Below are 7073 nucleotides of genomic sequence, written 5' to 3' on the forward strand. Positions count from 1 at the left end.
TATTGATCCTAAAACTTTATTAAATTTATTGCTCAGAGAAATAAAATTTTAAATTAAAATTGAAGAATTAGTTTGTAAGGTTAATATCTTGATTCAATATTTACAGTGTAAATTCAGTTTTTTTTTGTTTTTTATATTTTTTTTGTATTTTATTTGTTTGTTTGCTGGCTTCTCTGGTATATGTATCTGCCTACAGGAAATTGTTGACAACTGCTTTAGAAAACTAGAACATTGAGAAAATAGAGAAAGATTTATATACTCAATATTTCTTACAAATTTTATCTAGAAACATCCATTTTTCATTTTGGTGATATGGTGCTTTTTGTGTTGCTTTTTGATTTGTTTTTATTTCAAAATTCAGTTATTTACGTTTGCAATAAGATTTTTTTTCCTTTCTTTTGTGGTTTATTTATCAACATTTAGTGTTTGGTTTATTTGTTTAAGAGAATCAGTTTTAGACAGATAGCTAGATAGAATGATGTAGGTTAGCTGTTGCTTAGTCATTATTTAATTTATTTACAAAATACTGTAATAAATTATTTGCTTCAAGAAAAATATCTATTTTGATATGCTGTTGATTAAATATTCATTTTTATATGTTGAGAGAGGGGTGGTAGTTAAATAATTGAAGCACAGGGGGTATAAGATGTACATTGCATTATTATTTTACTGTCTTCACATCGTTATATATATATATATATAATTTCAAAATAGCCTAATCATTTCATGGTGCAAATTTAATGCGGACAAGCATATCTTACTTTTTCCGAGTCATTTCAATTTAGTTGGTCGTCGTCACTTTTAACAGTGATAATCCAGAGTTACGTCCCTTACTCACTTACCACTTGCTGGCGACAAAAAGTGAAAAATTCTGTTTTCATTCTTTCGGAAGTTCGTAAATAAAATTTGGAAAAAAAAAAAAGATAGAGAAAAAGAAAAGGAAATGAACAACAACAAAAAAGTTAAAAAAACAACAACATTGTACTTAGCTATTGTTTTCAGTTAAAGATAGAATTCTCTAATGAATTAATTTTGATTAGAAATGTCACGCATTGAATAAAATATGACAAATCTTTCAAATTCTTAAAATCAATAAAAGAAGGGAAAAAACTGCAAAAATAACGAATTGTACTGATTATCGTAGTGTTTCCTGCTACTTTAGATGTTTTATCACAGAGATCATTTGGTGCACAATAATCTAAAGATTGCAGAAAGTCTGCGAATAAACACAGCCCACATACATTCTTATTCTTTACTTAGTCGCTATTCAAGATCATCTAAGAAATAATTTAGTCTATCAATTCTCTGGCCTAACATTGGCAAACGGGCTTCTGGTTTTTGACGACCGTACGAGTGTGCGTGCGTCTATGTATACACGTGTTGTATATTGTGTGCGCGCATTGAGCAATGTGTGTGTACATACATTCGTATATAAATATGTGTATAGTCTACAGTGCACTTAAGTGACACACACACATTTTTGCTTGGTTCATTCATTGGATTGCGACCATGTTAAATCACCCCCTTATTAAGGGTTTTAGTTCATATCAACACTAGTAATTATTTTAAAATCTAGTGTTTATGTTATCGATTTCTATTTTCCGAATTGCTGAGTTTTGGTGGGTTAGAAAGGTCATAAAATAGCCTTTTTTTTTTTTAATTGATGTCTATGTAATGGCACATACAAACAGACGCGTGCGCGCGTATAGACGGACACGGCGATCTTGCAGTTTCTGCCTACCCGTGTCACTCAGTAAGCATTGGTCAGTCCAGGTCTGTAGTAGAAAACACTTGCTAAAGATGTCACACAGAGGGATCAAACCCCAAAATCATTAGGCTGCAAAGTGAAATTCTCAATCACGCAGTCATGTCTGCGTCTATACACACACACTTGTATGTATGTGTGTGTGTGTGTGTGTGTGCGTGTGCGCGTGCACGCGCGGTAATGAGGCATACCAATGCCATTATCTATGTATGCATTTCTTCACATTATATACCATACCTGTACTAGTGTTTACACTTTATTCTATTTAAGGATTTTTGTCATGGGTTCACAAAAGAACACAATGCAGTATATCATGGAAGCTGTAATGCTTGAGAAAGCATGTATGGGTTTAAATAGGAATCCATAAATTCGTCTTTGTAATATATATATATTTATAAACATAATTAAGGGATCAGCAAGCATTTGCTTCGCCATATACCGAAGTTCAGAAATAGCAGCTAAAAAAGCTGAGACTCCAACAGATAGCATTACTTGTAACTCACAAAGCAAAAACAAGAAGAAAAAACAATGAAAACTAACCATTTAAAGTTAATCATAGACGCGTTAAAAATTATTAATTGTTGATTTATTAATAAATTAATAAATTGATAAATCTTTACCCTTTTAATTTATATATATATATATATATATATATATATATACTTGCACACACTCGTTATTGATTTCAAACTTTGGCACAAGACCAGCAAGTTTAGAAGCAGTAAGTTGATTACATCAATTCCAATACTGGTACTTATTTTATTGACCCTCAAAATACATGAAAAGCGAAGTCAACCTCGGCAGAATTTGAACTTAGAACATGAAGATCAATTAAATGCTTCTAAGCATTTTGCCTGGCGTGCTAACTATTCTGCCAGCTCACTGCCTTTATGTCTGTTATTATTAATGTGTGTGTGTGCTTTAGTCTTCATGGCTTTTTCAAGAACTGCAAATGCATGTGTACATATTTACCTATGACTTTCTGTTCACTTTCCATGCTGTCATGGATTGGACAGGCAGACACAGTCAGAGCCATTTCTTATTTGGAATTGCTATTCGTGTGTCATCTGACATGACACCCACACTAGAGAGCCTGAATAGTCCTCAGTGAGACAGGAGTAAAGGGTCTTCACAACCCTACACTTTCTCTGTTCTTTTTTTAGAGGTAGGGGGTGGGTTCTGTGAATTGTATTACTCTTTGTTGGTTAAGCTTAGAAGTGATCAACCTCATACAGAAATTAGAATGCCATTCGTATCGACTTTTTAAGAGCACAAATGTAAACAAACAAATACACACAAACACACACACACACACACACACACACATACACACATTCATACACACATAAGCATATATATATATTTATTAGGTGAAGCATTGTGAGGTATAACTTAAAAAAATGTAGTTGTGTAACGCTGGAACAATGCAAGAAGGTACAAAGTAAACTCTGAAAGGAAAAGAAAAGTAAACAATGTTGCAGTATTACTTTGTATTTTCATATTTTGGAGTGAAGACCACTTCTTCAGGGCATTTGGAAGAACTGGGGGTTGGGAAAGGTCTGCAACTTTCTTTTCTTTTCTTTTCCCTATGTCGTTTACTTTGTACCTTCTCACTTTGTTCTGGCTTCACACAACAATCTTCTTTAAAATATATATATTAGTATCATTATCATCATCATCATCACCATCATCATCATCACCATCATTTAACACCAGTTTTCCCTGCTGGCATGGGATCGACTGTTTGACAGTATTTGCTGATCCACAGAGCTCTGTTGTGCTCCGTGTCTGCTTTGGCATGGTTTCTATGATTGGATGCACTTCCTAATGCCAACCATTTTACAGTGAGTACTGGGGACTGTTTTTGTACCACCATCAACATTAGTGGGATTGCCTAGTAACTCTGTGTGTGTGTGTGTGTGTACAAGCACGACAGTCTATCTATGAAGTTCACTTTCTAGGTCTTGGTCAGTCCAGAGTTATAGTAGAAGGCATTCGTTCTAGGTTCTGTGCAGTGAAACTGAACCTGCAACCTCTTGGTTGGAAAGCAAACTTTTTAACCACAAGTCACATACATGGCTAGGACTCCATTATTTCTTTTTTCTTTTTTTTTTTGTTCTTCTTCTCTCTTGATGTTTACTTACTTTCTAAAAATAGTTGCGACTTCATTTTTTCCCGTTTCTCTGTAACGTAGGTTTTCACATTTGAAAAAACTAATTAGAAACTGCATTGATCCGAGTTCTAAATTATTTGTGAAACAACATTTTAATTGTTATTTGTTAATGAATTATTAATGGATCGTTCGTTAACACTGCTCAGAAAGTAACTGAAAGTTGTCTTTAGCATTCTTTCCAACTAAACATTAATTTAATCATCTTCAGATTAAGGTGTGTACTAATAACTTTCACCTCTCCCCCCCCCACATTTATTTTTAGTAATCCTTGCCATTCTGCTTTTTCCAGTAGCAATAGCACTTACACCATGGTCAACTTTACTCTGAATATCTATTTCCATCACCCGCCTAGTAATTATTAATGTATTTTACTAGAAACATATATGGTATTTTGCTGCTTAATAAATATATATATTCACCTGTTATATATTTAGTTTTGCTGCTTGCTATATATATATATATATATATATATATATTTATAATCTATCTATATATGTTTATATATATGTGTTTATATATATATATGTGTATATATATATATGTGTGTTTATATATATATATATATATATATATGTATATGTATATACATATAATTTATCTATATATATATATATATATATATATATATACACACACACCTACACCTGTTCATGGTCTGCATCTTTCAAAATTAATCTCAAACTTTAAAACAATATACTGAAGCATTATATTTAATATGAGCAGTGTCTTTGACAAGGTGCATCATCATCATTATCATTATCATCATTTAACGTCTTTCTTCCATGCTGGCATGGGTTCGACTTCCTAACACCAACCACTTTACAGAGTGGACTGTGTGCTTCTTATGTGGTACCAGCACCAGCAAGGTCTGTTTGGCATACTTTTTCTGGTTGGATCCCCTTCCTAATGCCAACCAATCTACAGAGTGGACTCAGTGCTTTTCGTATGGCAAGGAATAGGTTTTACAGCTGGATGCCTTTTCTAACCTCAACAACTATACAGTGTGAACTGGGTACTTTTCAGGTGGCAGCAGCACCGGTGTGGTCTGTTTTGGCATGGTTTTTATGGTTGTATATAATTCGAAATGCCTGTCCAATTTCCTTGTAATCTATTTTTAGAGCTATGTAGATAAAACAAAAAAAAAGATGACTTCATTTCCCCTTAATCAACTCTGGTCTCGATGATGAATCTATCAGCTTCTTATTCAGTTTTTCAAGTTCAATCATTATTAATCCCATTCAACCCTATGTTAGTTACATTTCGTTATATTCTACTTGATTTTGTTTTTAATCCACCATGTTGACTATTGATAAATAGCAGTAGTACTCACCAGACAGCAGTCACTTCTTTCTTCACCCGCTATATCTCTCATTTGGCAGTTTTAATATTTTGTTTCAGGTTAGAGCAACAAGCTGGCAGAATCATTAGAACACCAGGCAAATGCTTAGTGGCATTTCATCTGTTTTTACAATCTGGGTTCAAATTCCACTGAGGTCAACTTTGCCTTTCATCCTTTCAGAATCAATAAAATAAGTACCAGTGAAACACTGGGTTAATGTAATCGACTTAAACCCTCCCCTGAAATTGTTGACCTTGTACTGAAATTTGAAACCAATATTTTGTTTTAGGTTTAATATACTTTTAACTGTATAAGGCCCCACCAAACATCTGGTAAGACCCTTCATATCTAAGATTACACATTTCCTTCAGTTACTACCATACCTTGTGAACCAACAAGAGTGTCTTTGTGCAGTTATTTGAACCTATGCTAGTCTTGAATACACTATGCTTGAAAACAAGATTTATGAATTTATTTTATCAGGAATGTCATGGTACTAAACAATAACAAGTTGTATCCTTCAAAAAAGGACTGGCTTGGAACATACTTGATAAATAATGAAGAAATGTTTTTGAAAACAGCCTTTTTGCATGATGGAAAGGTTCATCACACATAAGTTAATAAATAGATCTTACGTCTGTGCTATATAAGCATTAAACTAAACCAAAGTCTCTCTCACAAACATTCAAGTTTATCTTCCCATCCCACTTTACACAGTTTCCTCAAAAAGGATTTTTAAAGTCATCTCACCAAATATTTCTAGTTGTTTTACAATCTAGAAACTTATATATACATTTCCCAATGGCATTTGATTCAATTCTAAATTAATTCCTTTTTATTTATCAATGATTTTGAGCTATTGGTACTAATCTTTAACCTTCAAAGTTCAATAATTCATACAATACTGGTAATTGAAGTGATTTATACAAAAACATAAACTAATCCTTTAGCATTTAAACCACCTGCACCCGACCCAAAAATTCTACCAGTTTTATGTTGAACATTGCCAGATCTAGCCTTTCACACTTGCCCTATGATGTCATTCTAAAACTATACAATCACATCATTGAAATTTTGATGCTACAAAATTATACATGATTAATTCAAAATACTGAGAATAAATAAGCATCACATTTGACAGAATAAGCTGACTGCTAAAGGGTTAAAGGCTTAAGATGATACAATTCTGTACCTTGTTCTATCCTAGCTTTGAAGTATTAGCTGCCATTCTACAGAAATAAATGTTCAATAATTCCAATGATATAGTAAAGGACAGTAATTTTTGGGGAAAGGTTAAGTCGATTATATCAGCCCCAGTGTTCAACTCATTTTTATCAACCCTGAAAGGATAAAAGGTAGAATTAACCCTAGCATCATTTGAACTCAGAGCATAAAGATGGTGGATTGCCACTGCATTTCACCTAGTGTGCTAACGATTTTGCAAGCTTGCCACCTTAACCTTTGAGCATTTAAACTGGTCATATCCAGCCTGAATATTCTAGCTGTTTTATGTTCAAACTGACCAGATCTGATCTCTCACACCTCTCCTACAATATCATTCAAAAAATGTACAGTCACATCATTGAAATCACAAAGCTACAAGATTAATACATGATTAATTCAAAACAATGTGAATTAATAAGCATTACATTTGACAGTGTATTCCGAATGCCAAAGGGTTAAACGTAAAGACAGACAAAATGCCACTGGCGTGCCGAAGATTCTTCCTGCTCGCTGCCTTAAAATGATATAATAATGTTATTTTAATTAGACAATTAAAAAAAAAAAAAAAAAAA

The 7073-nt window shown here is 33.1% G+C and overlaps 1 protein-coding gene across 11 annotated transcripts in view; it reads left to right on the forward strand.

Annotated features, from left to right (window-relative positions):
- Positions 1-7073, forward strand: part of LOC106867422 (NGFI-A-binding protein 1) — a 223322-nt gene that overhangs the window by 170454 nt on the left and 45795 nt on the right. The gene's annotated exons all lie outside the window — the stretch shown is intronic.

The sequence above is a fragment of the Octopus bimaculoides genome, chromosome 17 (genome assembly GCF_001194135.2).
Source record: "Octopus bimaculoides isolate UCB-OBI-ISO-001 chromosome 17, ASM119413v2, whole genome shotgun sequence".
NCBI lineage: Eukaryota > Metazoa > Mollusca > Cephalopoda > Octopoda > Octopodidae > Octopus > Octopus bimaculoides.